This window comes from Gymnoscopelus microlampas (genome assembly GCF_963454915.1).
Source record: "Gymnoscopelus microlampas genome assembly, chromosome: 20".
Lineage (NCBI taxonomy): Eukaryota > Metazoa > Chordata > Actinopteri > Myctophiformes > Myctophidae > Gymnoscopelus > Gymnoscopelus microlampas.
Genome location: NC_139957.1, coordinates 5,971,346 through 5,992,296, shown reverse-complemented (window position 1 = coordinate 5,992,296; position 20,951 = coordinate 5,971,346).

Genomic DNA, 20,951 nt, shown 5'->3' with positions numbered 1-20,951 from the left:
TCACTGCGCCTAATATTTTTAGGTTTCCTCAACTTTCAACGCAAAAGTTTTAAGTATAGGACACAAGAGGTCAAGCCGGGAAATAAAATAATGAAAAAATAGATGGTGTTCCGTATGTTAATAAATAAATAATAAAGATGTCTCCTTTCGTCGTTGTTTTGGGTACATTTACACATGGAACTGGAACGTATCTGCTGTACAGTATTTAACCCATCCTAACGATTAGGAGCAGTAGTAAGTGTTGAACAACGCCCGGGGAGCAGATGAGATTCAGTGTCTCACTCGGGGCACTTAGAGACTATAAGCCAGGGAGAAACCGGGGATCGAACAGTGGTGGTGGGGGGTGGGGGCCTTTTGCCACATTTGAGGTTCATCTGTCTACTGGACGCGGTGGCGATCCGACATTGACCAGTGCTCCTCTCCAGAAACGCACACAAAATGATCAGTGAGCTTAGGGAGCATCCTCTAAGACAGTGGTTCTCAACCGTGTACATTTCAAGGGCCTCCCCGTTAACTCTGACAGTGTACAGATAGGACCAAATGGATACAGACTTGTATGGGTCAATTTAGAACCCCCTGAACCACGAGTGTCCCTGGACCCCACTTTGATATGAGTTTTGATATGGACTTGTGGACTGGCATACACAGTACCACTAATACTGCTGTGACATCCATTGACACTATATCATCACACTGTCCTTAATCACATCAACCCTCTTGTCCCTATGGTCATGTCTTAATAGGCCAACATTCAGCTGAAATACAAGCTCACGCAAAGCGAAGCATTGTGAGCATTTAGATAGACTATTCTCTCTCTCTCTCTCTCTCTCTCTCTCTCTCTCTCTCTCTCTCTCTCTCTCTCCATCAAAGAAGTGGCCGGACGGAGACGGCGACGGCGACAACGCCACGTGCGGCGCGGTCACACGAGGAAGCCGAGGCAGGGAGAATAAAAAAAAAGAAGAAGACAATTTGCTCCTTCAAAAGGCTGACACGCCCATGTGAAGTAATAATTGAAAATGCAAATGAAAGCGGTAAATGAAAACACATATCAAACAGCAAATTAATTAAGGCCGGACGTCGTGTTTATCAATGGCGGTCGGGATTGGGTGAGGGGGGGGGGGGTAGTCTAAATGCATGCTAATGACGACGTTATCTCCTCATGTACCTCTCTCCCGCTTTTCCTTGTGACTTCTTTTTCCTTTTCTTTTTTTTTTTGAGGGGGGGGAGGCCATTGTCCTCCTTAGAATCCATCGCCTCTGCTTTTTCTCTCTTTCTTTATTTCTTTCGATCGCTTTTTTTGCTTTCCTGGTAAGTTTTTTTCTTTTCTTTAACCCATTCAGACCGGGAACGCATCTGTGTCATTTTTAAGATTTTAGCTATAACCATTATTTGTTATACTTTGGCTATTCAAAAATAGCAGATCTGCAATCTCATAGCGCCGCGCTGCGAGCTTGTAGATCTGCTATTTTAGAAAAATCTTTCAAATTTGTGAAAATCTTTGAATACGTATATTTTTTTAAACAACATTTTGTACTCAAATCTTTGCTTCTGGGGGGGTCCCCTGGAACAACATATTTTGCTAGGGTTCGGCGGGATAAAACATATAATTTTGGGGACCCTTGACATGAAAAAGTTTGAGCACCACTGATATAGCAACAATAGTTTTTCAGAAAAAAATGTTTGGGACATTTGTCAGTTACAAATGTTCGCTTTAAAAATATATACATATTGAAAGATTTGTACAAATGTTCACAATAAAAATAAAAAATAAATAGCCAAAGACATCCAAAATGACACAGATGCGTTCCCGGGCGGATTGAATGGGTTAATTTACAGCGGAGGACTCTGCTCGCACCGGAGCCGGCCCTGCGCTGCTGCTCAGCCACAGCCATAATCTTCCCCTCGGCTGGCTGGCTGCCTCGCTGGCTGGCTGGCTGGCTGGCTGGCTGGCTGCCTCGCTGGCTGGCTGGCTGGCTTACCTGAAAGGTGGCGTGTAAGGTTAATTGGGAAATGAAGTTGATAAAGTAATTAATGCATTTGTCAGCACTGTCTTTCTCCTCGCCCGCAGCCATACTGCAGCGATCAGGGCTTTTTTTTTTTCTTTTTTCATCGCCCACTCCCCTCCCCTCCCCTCCCCCCTCCCCCACTGGCTGCCCTCCTCGCGCTGCCGGCAGTGAGATGGCGGGGCCGATAGGGCTTCCTCACATCTCTTTTTTTTTTTCGGAATCCTTTTGTTTTTACGGGCGGAGCGGAAAGAAATAGCAAAGTCAGTCCACTTCCTGATTAGCGAAGAACAATGGGAGGCCAGGACAGTTCTGCCTGCGTGCGTGTGTGTGTGTGTGTGTGTGTGTGTGTGCGTGCGTGCGCGCGCGCGCGCGCGCGCGCGTGTGTGTGTGTGTGTGTGTGTGTGTGTGTGTGCGTGTGCGTGTGCGCGTGCGCGTGCGTGTGCGTGTGCATGTCTGTCTTTGTGTTTGCATGTTCATTCAGTACCTATAGTTGGAATCTGTTGGGCTGTCTCCATAGCTAACTTTTTGTGTATTTTGTAAATTAATTATCATATTACAGCGTCACACAAAAGTATCAAAAATATCAAAACGCGGCGAAAATCTATTTCTGCTATTTTTTAATTTGAATCCTTAAAAAGTATGAGTTTTGGACATATGATGTTTCCACGATACTCTAATGGTCCTGCATGTGCAGGCTACAGCCAAGACGTAAACTTATCTCAAATGTTTGAAATACAGTCTGTCTGTCTGTTGATCCATCTCTCCATCTCTGTTGCAGTGTGTGTTTTGTCATTTGTGTTTAGAAGAACCAGAACGTTCTTGAGCCGGGCCTTGGCCCGTCACAGCTCGCGCCCCTCACTCCTCTCCTTACTTTCTCTCTGTGAGAGAAATAGAAGCTTCCAGCGACAAAGACTGGCCCTGAAATCAATTTTTACAACCGTGAGAGAGAGAGAGAGAGAGAGAGAGAGAGAGAGAGAGAGACAGAGAGAGAGAGAGAGAGACCTCCCCTTAGTCAGCACGCTCTCAATGGAAGCTGGGAACCGAATGGGCAGAAGAACGCATGCAGTGAACAGCTCTCTCTCTCTCTCTCTCTCTCTCTCTCTCTCTCTCTCTCTCTCTCTCTCTCTCTCTCTCAGTTAGCGGGATTACTAATTCGCCAAGTCCCAAGCGGTGCAGATTAATTATAAATGAGTGATACAGGCTGACTAAACCCCCCCCCCCCACCCCACCCCTCCTTTTGCCATGAGGGAGACCAGTCTCTTCCTCTGCCATGAAATATATATGCGGCTTAACTCCTTTATTAATAACATATTTATAAACGGATTATCGATTCTGGGAATGGACACAACGGGGGAGGGGAGAGGAGGGGAGGGGGCAGAGCTAATGCCCCACAGCTCATCAACTTTATCTCCGGAAAGAAAATTCTATCTCAGGGCAACGGGGGAAAGAGTCCACTTTTTAGACCTCTTCTCTTCTCTTCTCTTCTCTTCTCTTCTCTTCTCTTCTCTTCTCTTCTCTTCTCTTCTCTTCTCTTCTCTTTTTGCTTTTTGTACAGCATGGTTTGTGTTTGTGTTACTTGGAACTCAGAGAGTGTACACATTGACACTCATGATTTTATTGTGTATGGTAATATCATACACAAATACATAAATAAACCCCACTAAGAACACGCCACAACACTCAGCAGAGTATAAATACCTGTGTGTGTTAAAACAGAGATTTGCGTGCCTCCGTTGTCCCCACCTCTCCTCCTGATTCCCCATCCGCAAATATTTGTTCTCCATTTTCATGTTGATTGCCAGGTCTCTCTCTGTCCCTCTCTCCATCGCCCCCCCCCCCCCCTTCTCTCTCTTTCTCTCTCCCCCTCTTGTCTGTCTCTCTCTTCCTCTCAGCTGGCTCCCACATTGAAATGCTTCTCCTCTCTATCTATTGATAGATTAGTTGATGAATGGTCTTATTATTTTCATATTTGGCAAATTCACTACAAGATGAGAAAATTGAATTAACTGTTGTGAAAAACAGAATGACATAATTGATATTGATCATTTGTCACTTCAGTTGTCATTCTATGTCACTGCTCCAAACAGACCATCATTCTCAGTCCATTATCTCCTGCCTAATTGCAGTGTGTGCGTGCGTCCGTGCGTCCGTGCGTGTGTCCATCCGTCCGTCCGTCTTCCCGTCCGTGCATGCTCGTGCGTGCGTGCGTGTGCGCGCGTGCGTGCGTGTGTGTGAGTGAGTGTGACTGCGGCGTGTGCCTAGGGCCCATGCAGGCCCCTCGCCCCCCCCCCCCCCTCCCCTCCCCAAATACTAATAGGGGACCCCCGGGACCAAAATCTAAAGTTGGGGAGAGGAGAAGCAAGCTGTTCAGCATCACCGTGATAACACCTGCTATTACAGGGGCCGTCTGTCACTCAACCTGGCCCGACGGGTGGGTTGGTGTGAGGGGCAAACACACACGCAAACACAAACACACACACACACACACACACACACACACACACACACACACACACACACACACACACACACACACACACACACACACACACACACACACACACACAAAACACATTTGTACCTGCAAAATTTCACTGATTGGTATGCCACAGGGAATAACCGGACGGATGACGATGAAAGGTGTGTGTGTGTGTGTGTGTGTGTGTGTGTGTGTGTGTGTGTGTGTGTGTGTGTGTGTGTGTGTGTGTGTGTGTGTGTGTGTGTGTGTGTGTGTGTGTGTGTGTGTGTGTGTGTGTGTGTGTGTGTGTGTGTGTGTGTAAGGAGAGGACACAACAAGGAAGAGAGCGACAAGGAGCGAGAGAGAGAGAGAGAGAGAGAGAGAGAGAGAGAGAGAGAGAGAGGGAGAGAGCGTGACAGACAGACAGACAGACCAGCAGGTAAACAGAGTGATTGTCACTCTTGTTTTTTTGTTTTGTTTGTACAACCAGCAGTGGTGTAGAGCAGGGGTTCCCAAAGTTGGGGTCACGACCCCACTTGTGGTCGCGGGACTGACAGTGGGGTCGCAAAATTATCATATCTTAAAAACATATATATATATTTTTTTGAGTGGTGCTAGCCACTCCAAGGACTGACTTTGTCCGTGTGTCTGTCCGTATGTTATGTCCGGGTGTCCGTATGGGTGTCCGTATGGGTGTCTGGGTGTCCGTATGAGCACGACCTGAGCATGACCTCAACAGCTGCGCCTGATTGCAACACAAAGATGCAACCAGTTACACTGATTACACACACACACACACACACACACACACACACACACACACACACACACACACACACACACACACACACACTTTTGAGTAAAAATACTTAAACTGAGTAAAATACTTCAAATGAGTAAAAATACTTCAAATGAGTAAAAATACGTAAAAGATGTTAAAATGAGTAAAAACACGTAAAAGTCAGTAGAAACAGTAAAAAGTAACTCATTCAAGTCAAAGCACTTGAAAGTTACTAAATTGAGTAAAAATAATGAAATGAACTCATGATAGGTACCACTCTCTCTTCACACTGGGTGTGATTTTTTTTATTCAACAGAATGGATGAGATACACTCTAAAAATGATTACAAATAGTACATTTTACCATTTTAATACATTGCAAATGCACACCAAACGTGCAAGTTTATATGCATAAATGACCTCCAGGGTTAGGTGGGGTCGCGAGTCAATGGCTGAAAAGTTTGGGAACCCATGGTGTAGAGGAAAATACTAGTGGACCTAGTATATAGCCCTGGGGGACCCCATTCAATTAAGTAATGTTATTTTTTATGTGATTAAATGCTTATCTGGCCCCACTGATCTCATTAACAAATGAACTCACGGTCGACGGCCCTGTCCGCTTGTCAAGACCGCGTCGAGCTATCGATGCAGCGCTGTTGTGCTAGCGCTAATAAGCTAACATGAGGACCAATTAAAGGCCTGCACAGTTAGTCTGGTGCATCTAAATCATCATAAGATAAAAGTTAACGCAGCATGGGAAGGGTCAAATAGCATATGGCATTATTATTTACTGTGTCAAACTTCTGAGACAACACACATGCACACGTACACAAGTATGCACGCACGTCTGCACACACACACACACACACACACACACACACACACACACACACACACACACACACACACACACACACACACATGTTCGTTTGTTTGTGCGTGCATGCATGCATGCTCGTGTAGTTCAAAATGATGTCGCCAGATGTTTGAGGACAAGAAAGTGAGAAGGAGAGCACTGCGGATAAGGGAGAGACTGAGTCAAAGAAGAAGGGATGAGAGACGCGAACGAGTGAAAGGAAAGCGAAAGAAGGCGAGAGAGTCGGAGAGACGGGGAGAGAGAGAGGAGAGAACACAGGGGAGAAAGACGAAACAGAATTGAGAGAGAGAGAGAGAGAGAGAGAGAGAGAGAGAGAGAGAGAGAGAGAGAGAGAGCAAACGGGGGAGGGGGGTGCATAGTAGACAGTGATGGAGGGAGCCACAGAGAGTTGCCTGAGGGAACACTGCAAGAAAGACACTGACGCAGGAAAGGTGAGAGACAGACAGACAGACAGAGACACTGGGAGAGTGTGCTGAACATGATACAGACAGACAGACAGACAGACAGACAGACACTCGGCAAGTGTGCTGAACATGATACGGACAGACACACAGACAGACAGACAGAGACAGTGGGGAGAGAACGTGCAGAACATGATACACGGCCGTGAAAAACTGCCAGACGTGTCCCCGTCTCCGCCGCGAGACGTTATAAGCCCGGTTTATGCTCAGTCGTATACGCCGAAAATAGCAGACCTACAAGCTCACGGTGCGACGCGACCTGGCGTGACGTTATAGCTTGTAGGTCTGCTATTTCCGGCACGCCGCATCAGATCCTGTGCTCACTAGCGCGTGCTCATTAATGAGCTAAGAGCAGTGCAGAACTCTACATGCACACACACACACATGCACACATGCACAGGCTCAGATGCGCGCCCATGCTGACGCACAGGCCGGCCGTGCGCGTGTTTGTTTGTTTATTTATTTGTTTGTTTGCTTGTTGTTGGCCTGTCAGAAGTGACAGACCGCACAGAAGTGACGAGAGCCCGATGTCATGGCTGATCTCGCTCAGAATACCTCCACACTGATCCGGGCCCACCAAGGTGACATTATTCTCACTCTCAAGCCGTGCTACAGTGACGGCATGGGACAACATGGGAGCTAGCGGAAAACGCTTGAGATGGCGGGGACACGGTTCCATTGAATGATTCCTATATTTAATAGGAATCATTCAATGGAACCGTAAATAAGTCATATATTGACTTTTCAGGACTTTCGCGCTTAGCAACGCGGAACTCCAGTTCTCCGCGTTTTTGAATATCCGTCAAAAAATGCTTAAACCGCCCGGGACACGCCGCCCCAAGCGCACTTGAGCCACAGGAGGCACGGCCGAGCGAGCTAAAGCGAGCGAGTCGCCATACCGAGCGTTGTGTAGTCCGCTTTGAACCGACTCAGCGGCGTCCGACTAATGTCATGATAGGCACAGAAATGTAAATCATATATTCCCCGAACGTCATATCCTGACTTTTTTGCCCCCCGTCTTCACGTCACATGTTGGCGTTTGGTCAAAATTGTCCTAAAAAGTCAAAATATGACTTTGTTTTGTGAGACAGCGTGGCCGGAAACGGTTCCAAATGTGATGCAACCGATTCAATCCCTCCCCAGCCGTCACCCGTTTGATAGCCCGGGTGTGAGAATGCCTTGACCAAGACGGTGAGGGTAGCGCAGGCACTCATGCACACACTGTATGCATGCAGACACACTGTTTTATGTACACACACACACATATTACACATATACATGCATGATTTTGACATATGCATGCACTCTCATACGCATGCACTCACACGCACTCTCACACACAAGCACGCACACACACGCACACGCACACACACGCACGCACACACGCACGCACACACACACATACAGTTGCCATCAGGGCCGTCCCTGCTGGTAGCACACAGCACATCATGATGTCGTGTAGGTTTCAAATCTTTCCTTGTCTAGTGCCAAGGTACGCGTGTGCACGTTAGAGCATATGTGTGTGTGTGTGTGTGTGTGTGTGTGTGTGTGTGTGTGTGTGTGTGTGTGTGTGTGTGTGTGTGTGTGTGTGTGTGTATGCTTGCGTGCGTGCGTGTGTGCGTGCGTGCGTGAGCATGCATGCCATGCTGTTGTACGCTCTCCTCTACTGCGGGCTGTGAAAGCTGAGCTCACCTCGGCTGCATGAGGGGAGATTATACACCATTATGCCGGGGTGGGGCTGGGGGTGTGTGTGTGTGTGTGTGTGTGTGTGTGTGTGTGTGTGTGGGGACAGTTGTTGAGGCGTCGTCGACAGTAGTGCGTTTGTCCCCTCGGCTTGCAAGATACCAAGAGCTTTAGTTTTCTTCCTCAACTCTCTCTCTCTCTCTCTCTCTCTCTCTCTCTCTCTCTCTCTCTCTCGCTCTCTCTCTCTGTCTGTCGTCTCTGCGATGCCTCTAAAAGTGCTCAGATCATATGCAAAGCTGTTTTATGCTAATGTCTGTGTACACTTTGGTAGCAGCGTCCAACCGGCATACATAAACTACATCACACAGCTTCTTCCCCCGCACTCTGTGCACCTGTCTGTCTTCCTGCCTGCCTGCCTGCATGTCTCTCTGTCTGTCTGTCTGCCTGCCTGCATGCCTGGCTGCATGTCTGTCTGTCTGTCTGTCTGTCTGTCTGTCTGCATACCTGCCTGCCTGCTTGCCTGCCTACCTGCATGCCTGCTTATTTTCGGCTAATGTTTTCCTCAGAATAGGGATGCTTGGGGTTCAAGTGGTTAATGTAAAAGAAAGTTCCTATAACACAGAGATTTGGCGCCCCCCCCTGTAGTAACTCTGAGGACCCCTAGGGGGCCCGGACCCCATGATGAAGAGCCCTGGCCTATATTGTATTGCAGTGTTTTTCTACCGGGGTCCGGCGGGCACTTTGGTGTGCCGTTTGAGATGACTGGGTGTGCCGTGAAAAATTTCCATTGGCTCATCGTCCGTCACAGACACACAGCCGATCACCACCGAGTCCATTCAGTGAATCGACACTCGCCCATCGGAATGCAAATGTATGGCTTTGTCTTCATGTGGGGCCATCACCTGTACTCACCTGGCAGTTACTCAGGGGTGAAAGTGGGCCGGAACGGGCCGGTACTGCTGTCAAAAGCCTATATTATAACCTGCCACGAACGCATGTCCACCAATAAAACACATGTACTAAAGTTAAATCAACTTAAGTGTTAGTTTTCTTATGAAGTGCCTTTACATCGTTCCAGTGTGTTTGTGTCAACGTATTCCGTGCTGTTTGTGGTGTTTAATTACTCCACGGGGAGGTTTCGTTCACTCGCAAGCCGCGGCGTCAACATTGTCTGTGGTGCGCAACTGTGCATGCGTCCGCAACAATGCTATCAGGATCAGTTCACTTTAAAGGTTGCAAATCCGGTTTAGACAGGATACGGAAACTGCCTTTGTGCGTGCCTATTTGTGTGTGTTCAAACTACCCGATACAGTAGGCGGGCCCTACACAGGATTGGATCAATGAGCAGTAAATAAACCCCCCCCCCCCTCACAACCAACCAAACCACACACTCTTGACATGAGGAGCACAAGCAGAGACAAATTAAATTCCACCAAAATTCTAAAACATTTTGTGGTTGGCCCAGGCTGACACATAATTAGGATAGTTAGTTTAGTTATGAGTTATAGTTAGGCTATGTTTAATTTCATTTCAAACAAAAGCCATTTGTTGAATTTGATATTAAAGATAAGATTAACACATCTGTGGTATCAAGTGCTTTATGTGCTTGTAATTTCAAAACAGTTTAATTTGTAATTTCAAAGAAAAGTAAATTGAGGTTAATGTTGATATTCATACTGAAGCTTTTGTTTATTTGTAATTTGCAAAATGTCAAGGTTCAGGTGTCGTTATTATTACATCAAAGCAAAACAAGTTGTAAGTTTCCAAAAAAACAACAACGGTGAAACTGAAACAGTATTGGCATCAAAATACTTGTATTATATCAAATTGAGATTATTCAAATACTAATAGCTGATCTACAAGTCACGTTGCGTTGTGCTTCTAGATCAGCTATTTTGTACATCAGCTTGTAGATTAGTTATTTTCAAATAGACTAAGTTTAAATCACCAAATGGGCATAAAAGGGACACAGACAGACAGACTCTGACAGGTATTGCATAACTGGCTGGGGCATGCATTTCCAATTTGCATTTTATTTATTTGTTTACTTTGGATTATTAATACAAACCATACAATAAATAATACATTGTGATATTGACAGATGGTTGGCCTCAACCATCTGTCTTAAAGGACAGGTTCCCTAAATACCTTCACCTTCATCACAAGTGAAAATCAACAAAGAAAACATTTCCCAAACCTTACAGAAATCATTATAATCCACAAGGTATTATTTATATAGCACAAGGTATCATGAGTATTACTCGTGCTTTTAGCAACACAATTATTTTCCTCCTGAATATATGTATATATATTACACAGCATAATTCACACACCCCTGGCAAGTGGTATGCCCCACTTACAATGCCCCTCTATATAAGGAGCACTGTGGTCATGTGATACTCTTTTCTGATCCTCAGACCAGGAAGAGGATATGGCAAGTATGTGTTTGTGTCTAGTAATTGATGATGAGCTTTAAACTGTTCGGATTAATAAAGTGGTTATGTTTCAACCAACCAATTGTATCTGTGTTGTTTGTAAAAAAGGAAATGAATGTGACATTAATGTTGATGTATTGAACTGGGTCAAGATGTGAATACAAACAAACTCCCTGATTACCATGTAGCTAGCATTGTAGCAAACAAGTGTTTGGTGCTGACCATGAGGTTGTGACTAAATGTAATGGAGATATGTAGCAAAAGGTCATAGTATGATAGTATGATAAGAATGTGGTATATGGTAAACAGAAAATAATATGTAGTCATGAGAAATATATTGGAACCTGTGAGGCTATAAAGGTAAAGTGGGAAAGGCAGTCTGTCTTTACCACACAGAAGATTGCTTCTTTTGTTGGATATGACTGGTTTAATACATTTTAATTTATTGGAAGCATTAAACTTAAAAAGGAACATTACTATTATGAAGAACTGAAGAAGGGACAAAAGATATTGGTTTGCAAATGTTCTGTTCATTTGTAAATTAGAAGTCAATGCACTGATTTGAATTAGTTTGATTAATTTGGGGTGATATAAAATATTGCACATTCAGGGTGCGTTCACACCAGGACTGTTTGGTTGGTTTAACCATTTAGGGGGTCCATTTGGTTCCATTTGTACACTCTCAGAGTTACACACCTGTAAGGGGCCATTTGGAAGCCCATGAGGGTCCCTGGACCCCAACTGTAGACCCACTGGTGTAACAGTGTTTCCAGTGGGCCAACATGCACAATATCAGCACCCTGACTCTGTTTGACCAGAATGGAACCGAGCCTTCATTAGTATCATTGGTAACACCTGTGAATGTCTTCATACTATGGCTGCTGTCAATAGAGCCTCTTCCAAGCGAACCACGGGCCGGTTCGCTACGGGTGTGAACGCAATCAGGCTTTATACAGAACCAAATATAGGAAGTTAACCAAAATACAGTGCATTCTGCAGTGTACGTGTGTTCATTGAAGAACAATTTGTAAAATATAATCAACCACTGCTCGTGTAGATGCATCAATAATGAAATATTGTAACTCATACAAGACACTCAACAGTATTCTGTCCTCTGCAGTGCGATGAGAACAGCCCATGTGTTCCAAAGTTTGACCCTGGCCATCGCTTGCACAACCGATGAAGTCGGAGGAATGCGCTGTCGGACTAACGTACTGCACCCGAAGTCAAGTAGAAGCTCAAGGTAGGAACCTTGTTCTTTATTTCTTTGCTGCTGCTTGCGATGGATGCTGTGTATAATAACCCATTCAATCCGGGGACGCATCTCTGTCATTTTAGATTCCTTTGGGGCTATTCAAAAAAATAGCAGATCTACAAGGTAGCGTATCTGCTATTTTTTTGTTGACAAATCGTGAAAATGTGTGCAAATCATTGAATATGTATGTTTTGTAAGTGAACATTTTTAACTCATATCTTTGCTTCTGGGGGGTCCCTGGAACAACATATTTTGAGATGGGGGTCCGTGGCCAAATGCATATAATTTTGGGGGTCCTTGACATGGAAAAAGAACCACTGATATTATAGCAACAGCAAGATTTTTCCAAAAACTATTAGGATTTACCAGACATGTGTAGAATCCCCCAGAAGCAAAGATTTGACTTACAAATGTTCGCCTTAAAAAATATATATATATTCAAAGATTTGAACGCATTTTCACAATTTAAAAAAAAAATAGCAGATCTGCAAGCTCATAGCTATTTTTTTAATAGCTCAAATACATCTAAAATGACACAGATGCGTCCCCCGGATTGAATGGGCTAATGTGATTCAGGCTGCTGCTGTATTGCTGTCATTGTGGGAGCCAGCGCGACTGTGTGGCAACGAAACATGTTCAGTGACGGTTCTGGCTCTGGAATTGAAGGCTGATGGGAATCTGCAGTGCATTATGGCTGCTGTGTTGTGGCTGCTGGTGAAGGCCGTGAAGTTGTGACGGGGTATACAGTTTACGGGTATGTGACTCTTGGGTCATTTCAGTTGGCCTATGTGTGGGTTTGCTATTCCCTTTAAAGAGCCTTTAATTCAAAATTGTCATTAGGGATTGAAGGACGATGTGAATCTACAGTCACAGTGGCTGCTGTTGAAGGTTGAGTTGTGACAGGGTGACCGTATCGGTTCATATGGATTGGCTTGTTGGAAACACCTCTGTCCATGTAGGCCTTGTTCCTCATGGCCAGTTTTCCACTTTCTCTTCATTTATTTCTTAACCCTGTGTTGTATTTCTTTGCTGTGGATGCTGCTTGTGTTGTATGCCGTGCATACTGATATACTTCAGGCTGTTGCTCTATAGGCTCTATGCACAGCAGCCATATTATCTCTGCCTTCACAGGTATTACCAATGATACTAATGAAGGCTCTGTTCCATTTAGTGTAGCACGGTGGTTCTCAGATTTCTCAATTTCCACAACCCCATAACTCAGAGTGTACAAATGGAACCAAATGGACCCTTACACACCCGTAAGGGGCCATTTGGAAACCCCTTAAAGATGAGTGTCCCTGGTCTACACTTTGAGACCCACAGGTGTAAAAGAGTGTTTCCAATGAGCCAACATGCACAACATCAGCATCCTGACTCTGTTTGACCAGAATGGAACAGAGCCTTCATTAGTATCATTGGTAACACCTGTGAATGTCTTCACAATATGGCTGTTGTGCATAGAGCCTATTGCTGCCATATTGGGACCCAATGACTTTTTTTTCATTTTTTTCATTTTTTCATTTGGTTATAAGCACACCGTCTGTCCAGCTAAAGAGGCTGTTTATCCAGACTCTCTTTTTGTGTCCTTGCCAAAGTTGCGCGGTGGCATTGAGCTGCTTCTCCTCTTCTCTCTCCTGCTCATTTATTCATCCCACTTATTTATTTTCTTATTTCTTTATTTCTCGGGTTGGCTGTGACCGGTCAGTGTGTCTGTTGGTCCGGAGGCGGTGCGATCGTCACCACACGAGGGGGCGGACATCGAGGCCACTCGCTGTCCAGACCGCTCTTTTTTTTCTTCTTTTCACAACCCCTTCTCTGGTCCGTCTGTTGACCAATTGGATGAGTAATAAAAAGCCAACGTCTCATTTTTTGTGACACCTGCTGGCTATGTGTTATAGGCTACAGTATATGCATGGCGATGGCTGGGATCATGGAAAATGAAAAATAACTTTTGAAATTGCCCGTCTTCTCTTCTCGTCTGATACTCATATGATCCAGCTCCATTCTGAAGTGATTGAGAGATGGCATACACTCAATATTCTATGTAATCTAATAACGTACTTAAAGCTGCAACCCAGAACTTATTTTAGTGGGGGGGGGGGGAAACATAATTTATAGCCGATCTGTAAGATACAGTATCAATACAATATAACTAGCACATCTGCAGTGGTTGGAAGTAGTCTCCCTGCTCTTCCATTGAGTCATGTAGACCCCGTAGTAGAACTGCCTGACAAGTAGTACTGCCTGGAGCTCAATATCCCCCCTGAGCAAGCGGTAAACATTTGGTCTCTCGCGGGAGACTTCGGTTTGGATCCGAGATGGGACATAAAGTTTGCAGATTGCAGCTTTGGTAGTGCAGGTTAGATTTGGATCGGGAGTACTGTGAGCAAATACAAGTTCGAATATGGCCTGCGAATGGTATGGCATGTCAGCCCCAGCATCTCTCTTTCATTTATCTAATAAAATCTCTTTCAACAATTGTCGTTTATTCACAATGCACTCATGCAGTCAAGTGAAAAGTAAATATAAACTTTAGCTATAGGTAAACAATGCAATAAAGCTTTCAGCAGCGATGCTAAAACGACTGCACTGAATCTCAAGGAGATTTACATGCTCTTGCCTTCAGCTTGTAACATTCCTGCTGCATGTGCACAGCGACGTACACACACACACACACACACACACACACACACACACACACACACACACACACACAGAATTAAGATATGATGTAATTAGGTCTAAGCGTCTCCAGAGCTCACGTAAACGATACAATACAAGCCAGAGACGTTTTTCTTTTTAAATTCCCCTCCTCCCGATTTCTCGTTTTTACGGGCTGGCAAATCAACAAAAGCGGCGGGAAGTGGAATTCCTCATTTCCAGCGTTTATGTGTGGGGGCGCGGCGGTGAATGGTAGGCAGATGGGCCCCTCACCACGGATGCCATTACAAAATATTTTAGGGGCCTCCGAGCCAAAGCTACTGCGCGCGCGCTCCCCCCCCCACCCCCACCCCGCCATTTGTTGACGGAGATGAGGTGCGGGTACTGTAACTTTTTCCATGATGCGTGGCATGTTGCACATCAGAGTCAGTGTCAGTTTTTTTGTTTTCTTTTTATGCAGTACTCGGCACACACCACGCATTTCTTTATCCGTAATTATAGCGGCTGATTCATCCATCATCCCGTTGATTGTTTTTTGGGGTTTGCCGATCGGGGTGAGGAGCTGCACTGGAGGCAGATGAGGACAGATGAGGTGATCTTATTAGGGGGAGATGATGTACTTGCACGGGGAGTGTTAGTTGAGTGTTGATTATTTATTATGATTTGTGGCTGGAGACGTCTGTCTCTGTCTCTCAATGAGCGCATCAATCCCCCCCCATCCCCCATCCCCCGTCCCCCCCCCCCCGTCTGAGAAGTCTGCATTGTCAACTCGGTCCTCATGTGATCACATTGAGAAAACACACTTCTGCCTCATCACCGTTTCTGTAACAGTTGTTACCAAACCGGTAATGAGGCTCAAACCAGTGCCTGTCACCAGCTGCTACTAGTTGATAATAACACTGTGATGAGGCACAAATGTAACGCTGGCTTGGCAACCTGCGCACGCGCACACACACACACACACACACACACACACACACACACACACACACACACACACACACACACACACACACACACACACACAAAAACACACACCCACCCACACACGCATGCGAGCAACCCCCCTTCTCCCCCAAACCTGTGAATGTGACACGGGCAGAAGCCACCACTTTGCCTCAGGTGTGTGTGTGTGTGTGTGTGTGTGTGTGTGTGTGTGGTGGTCCCAGAGGTGTGTGTGCCGTGTCCTGCTGTGCGTCATGCATCATCCTGAGAGGTTGGCCATCGGGTGATAAAGCGTCCAGTCACCCCCCTCCTGGGGCTGTGCCCGCCCAGCCCCCTACACACACACACACACACACACACACACACACACACACACACACACACACACACACACACACACACACACACACACACACACACACACACACACACACACACACACACACACACACACACACACACACGTTTGTATTGCTGTACTGAAACATCAACTTTGTCGGACGTCGATTTTATTAATCCAAACATCAATATTATCCTAACTATAAGCCTAAAGGTTGATTTTACAGGTTGATTTTATTTGCAGTGATAAATCGACCTTGTTTCAAAAAAATATGTTGCTCCAATGGCTAATTTCAGCACAATGTCACCGTAAAGCTCATGTGTTATTTGGTATGTTCCCCTTCATAGAGAGAGAGAGAGAGAGAGAGAGAGAGAACTTTAGCTACTTGCAGGTATAGTCACAATCTATGGAATTGCATTAATTTCTGTCAGAAAAACGTCACGATTGATAAGATGACAGACATCCTGTTATTTGTAGTGGTGGACATGGCTCCTGTAGTGAGTTGATCAGTTTGGACTGTGTTTATGCAGTCCAGTAGTCTCAGCTATGGTTGACCGGAGTACCTCAGGGCTCTATACGATAGTGTCTTTTCTGTTTTCGCTCTAGATTAAATATCTTCGCCACATCTTTGCCCACATCGCTTGAAAAGCCCCATTCATATTTTTTGTTGTATTTGCATAACACACAGACAGACAGACAAAGTGGATCACATTTTAACATTTTACCTTTTAACACTCCGGCTAGAGACTGTAGATGGGAATTAGCCAACCGTGGCTAACTGTGGCACGTTTAGATTAGATAAAAAATGCAATAAGATAATAAAATGTCCCCGGTGTGTAAGGGCCTTCAGGTGGCAATTTTTTTTGTAATAACGATAATTAATAAAATAATAATTGTTGTTGACAGAGGTGCATATTGTATGCAGTGGCATTTCCAAATAGCCAATTCCCCAAAAAGTCGAGCCATTTTTCGGATGTAGACAGGGCCTGATCATCTGTTTTGATTTCACCATTTCATATGATTCATTTATTCCCTTTAGCCAAGCCAGCGGTAATGCAACCAGTTGGTACATTTGGTAAAAAAAATGCTGTATAAAAACAACACAACAACCACACAGCCTGTGTGGACGTCAGCTGTCGGTTCATATACAGTACAGAAGTCCCATCATGCCCCATGATGTCAACTTCTGCTAGCACAAAATAATGAACACACACACACACACACATACACACACACACACGCACACGCACACGCACACGCACAAACCACAAAGTTGAGAGTGTGCACATAGCACCGATGGGGTTATTTGATATGCATTGTGGGAACATAAGGCGTAAAGATGGGCTCTTTAACGTGTGTGTGTGTGTGTGTGTGTGTGTGTGTGTGTGTGTGTTTGGTTAGGGGGAGGGAGGGGGGGGGGGGTTCTGCTGGGTCTGCTGCTGACCCCCTGGTTAATTAAAGCATAGTTTCACTGCAGTGTCTTGAATTAATTAAAAACATATTTGATCTCGCTAGCCCACCCTCCCCTCCCGCCAACAGATCCCTCATCTGCCTCCTTCCCTTTCAATAAAATACTGTGCAACACACACACACACACACACACACACACACGCACGCACGGACACACACTGTGTGTGTGTGTGTGTGTGTGTGTGTGTGTGTGTGTGTGTGTGTGTGTTGTGGGGCGGTTTATGGTGCTTACGAGCTGTGTTTGTTGCCAACTATCTGCTGTCCAGCAGTGAGCACTTGGCTCCAAACTGTTCCACATAAAGGACATGAAGAAAGAACGACCCGGGTCTGGGCCACTGGTGGTCCTCTCAGGAAGAGAGGGGGAGGGGGGGGGGGGAGGGAGGGGGACAAAGGCAGACAGACAGAGCTGATGATTTCTAGAGGTCATGGCTGTCTATTGGAAGCCTGTTTATGAATGTTTATGAATGAGTTGTGGTGTATGTAAATGATGTGTTCACTACAGATGAGGTAGTCTCTTGTCTAGACGGAACAGGATGTTTCAAAACGGTCACAATACCCTCGGAAAAGAGTGAACACTGGCCAGTGTTGCATCGGCACTGGTCGATCCGATTCATTCATCTTGTTTCGATTTGATTATACCAGGTATTTCGATGCATCTCACTATACATGCTCACTGTACAACGCGGCAAATGTTTTCATCAGTCAATACAAGCAGTCAGATACATGTTGTACCTTTTTTTATTTAGAAACGCCTGTGATGTATAATCACTCTCCATGACATGCATGTATTAAAGGGATATTTCACCCCCAAAATTACTTTTTTTCTATCGATTAGTCGCCCCATGGAGACTTGAATTCATGCATATTTTTTTGTTTCCGTCGCATTTATAAGCCAATAATTTGATGACCAGTGGACCGGTAGGTAGGAGATACAAAGGAGAGTCTTTGTGTCTCCTACCGGAACCGCTCCCGGTCATCAAATTATTGGCTTAGCAATGTGACAAAAACTAAAAAATATCCATGAATTCAAGTCTCCATGGGGTGACTAATAGATTAAAAAAAAAAAATCGCACCCTGTGTGAAGGAAGCGGTGCCTTTGATGAGTGGCCTCCTGGTGGAGCTATAATAGGGCGGGGCGGGGCTTCAGCAATTAATGCTCGTCCCTATTGGTGGTGTAAGTCCACATACCACATTTGGACTTGGTGGCATGCTGCAAACTGGAGTTATAGCTGTTTAAAGCCAGTGGCCTCCTGGTGGCGCTATAATAGGGCGGGGCGGGGCTTCAGCAGTCAATGCTCGTACCTATTGGTGGTCTAAGTCCACATACCAAATTTGGACTTGCTGGCATGCTGCGAACTGGAGTTATAGCTGTTTAAAGCCTGTGCTCAAACGGACATTCGTGCTGAAACGGACGGACGGACGGACGGACATACGGACGGACATAGTCAAATATAGAGCGGCTGGCACCGCTAAAAAGGATTTTGGGGGTGAACTATCCCTTTAACATTTAATTTAAACAAAATCGAATAAAATAGATTGAATGAAATCGACGCTATTCGATTATGCCACGTCGCTGCATCGATGCAGAATCGTGCGCGGCCGAATCGTGATGTATTGTAGAATCGATTATTTTCCACACTTCTCGTGAACACAGACATGCTGAGGAGTGCTACTTCACAGATGGTTTGCGCTCATAATTCCGACATCCCACTACTCCGACTACGTGGCTTCCGCGTGCGGTTAGGGTTAGGTATAGGGTTAGCAACCGTCGGAAAGGCGACATGTCGGAAAGCCGACTTAACCTTCACAAAAGCAGGTATCAAAATCACCTGAGAGAGAGGTTAGATTTTGCTTTGTGATCAATAAGTCGTAACCCCCCCCCCAAAAAAAATACCAAGGCACCCAAAAATGTACAGTACTTTAAGTTTTTGTCGCATTCCTAAACCAATAATTTAATGACCAGTGGAGACTGCACTGGTCAATCAATTATTGGCTTAGGAATGCGACAAAAACAAAAAAATCTCCATGAATTCAATGCTCCATGAGGTGAGTAATCCATAGGGGAAAAAAGTCATTTTGGGGGTGAACTATCCCTTTAACCACATGCACCTTATTCTGGGCTTGTCATAATAGTCAAACATTTGTCGAAAAGACTCAAACATTTGATGTAAATTGCCGATCCACAAGCTCACAATATGTCACAATCTTGTAGACTGCTATTTATGGTGAAGATATTTGGTGAAGACGAAAAAAACAAACAAGGGTGCCTAGTAGGGACGCACCCTGGAGGACTCCAGCACACTAAGTGCTTGGGGCTTTTGCTAAATGGGTTTTGTGCATACAGTACGCATCTCAACTCACAGTCTTCTTCAGGGAAGATTCAACTTTATTGGCAAATCACAGGTTTACAGGTGTAAAAAATGTGTTATTTTTAATAATAGTAAGTAATTATTTGTAGAAATGGGTAAAGATTAGTGAAAGAAAGAAAGGAAAACAAGTCAGATATTTTATCAAGCATTCCTCACTACCTCACGGTTTGTGTTTAAAAATAGCAATAAAACGAGGCAGTTGCAATAGCCAGCATACTGGATACGGAATCACAGTCTGTTGTGCGTGGTTAGAATAGGAATACAATGAGGCAGAAACGCTTCCTAGTGCAAGTGGATAAACACTGCAGCTGGTGAAATAGCAGGACAAGTGACAGCCACAGAGATATAACAAGGCTGGTGTCAGCTGTCAGGCAATCAGGGTAGCCGTGCAGCCCTCACACCAACCACCTCCACAATCACACTCTTACCTTACTAAAGTCGGTTGAAAGACATGTTGAAAAGATAAATGCAAGTTTAGAAGTAAACAAACCATCCTCACCTCCTAACAAGACAATGGGCTCATTTACAATCTCCTCTCTTCCTTTCGAAACACAAAGACACGTTGGAATTATAAATACAAGTTACAGTACCGCCCAGTGCGCTCCCACCAAAACATGACACTTTACAGCAGCTCTGGGATTGGGACATTTGCTGTGCTTTGTACCTTAACCACTTAAACACTATATACGTTGTTGACCGAGGTCCCCAAGCGCTCTGTACTTGGATTATAGATTGGGTTTTTTTTCGATGTAGGGTTGATTACAGTCATTGCACCATTAGTAATCATTCATTTATTGTCATGTGATTTTATGTTTTCCAGCACAAACCTAATACTTTAGATATTAGATCTGAACACATAATAAAGCCGTGAATAAAGACTTAAGTGTGCAGCAATAAGGTCTAACGCACTATTACATCCTGCAAAGAAAACAAGATTTCCAGTGGTAGTACATTTACTAGTGTACTAGTACTTGGGTATTCCAATACATCAATGCATTGATATTCAAAATAAAATGTACTTTGTAATTTGTAATTTGAATTAAGGTGTTTTTAAAAGCATGTTTTGAATACTTCAGCATTTTTAAAAGCAAGTACTCCAGTACTTTAACTAAAGTGCAAATTTGACAGAGTAACTTTCCCTAGTAGCAGGTGAGACATATTTTGTCCAGGAGTATACTTTGACTCAAGTACTGGGGGGGTTGAGTACTTTG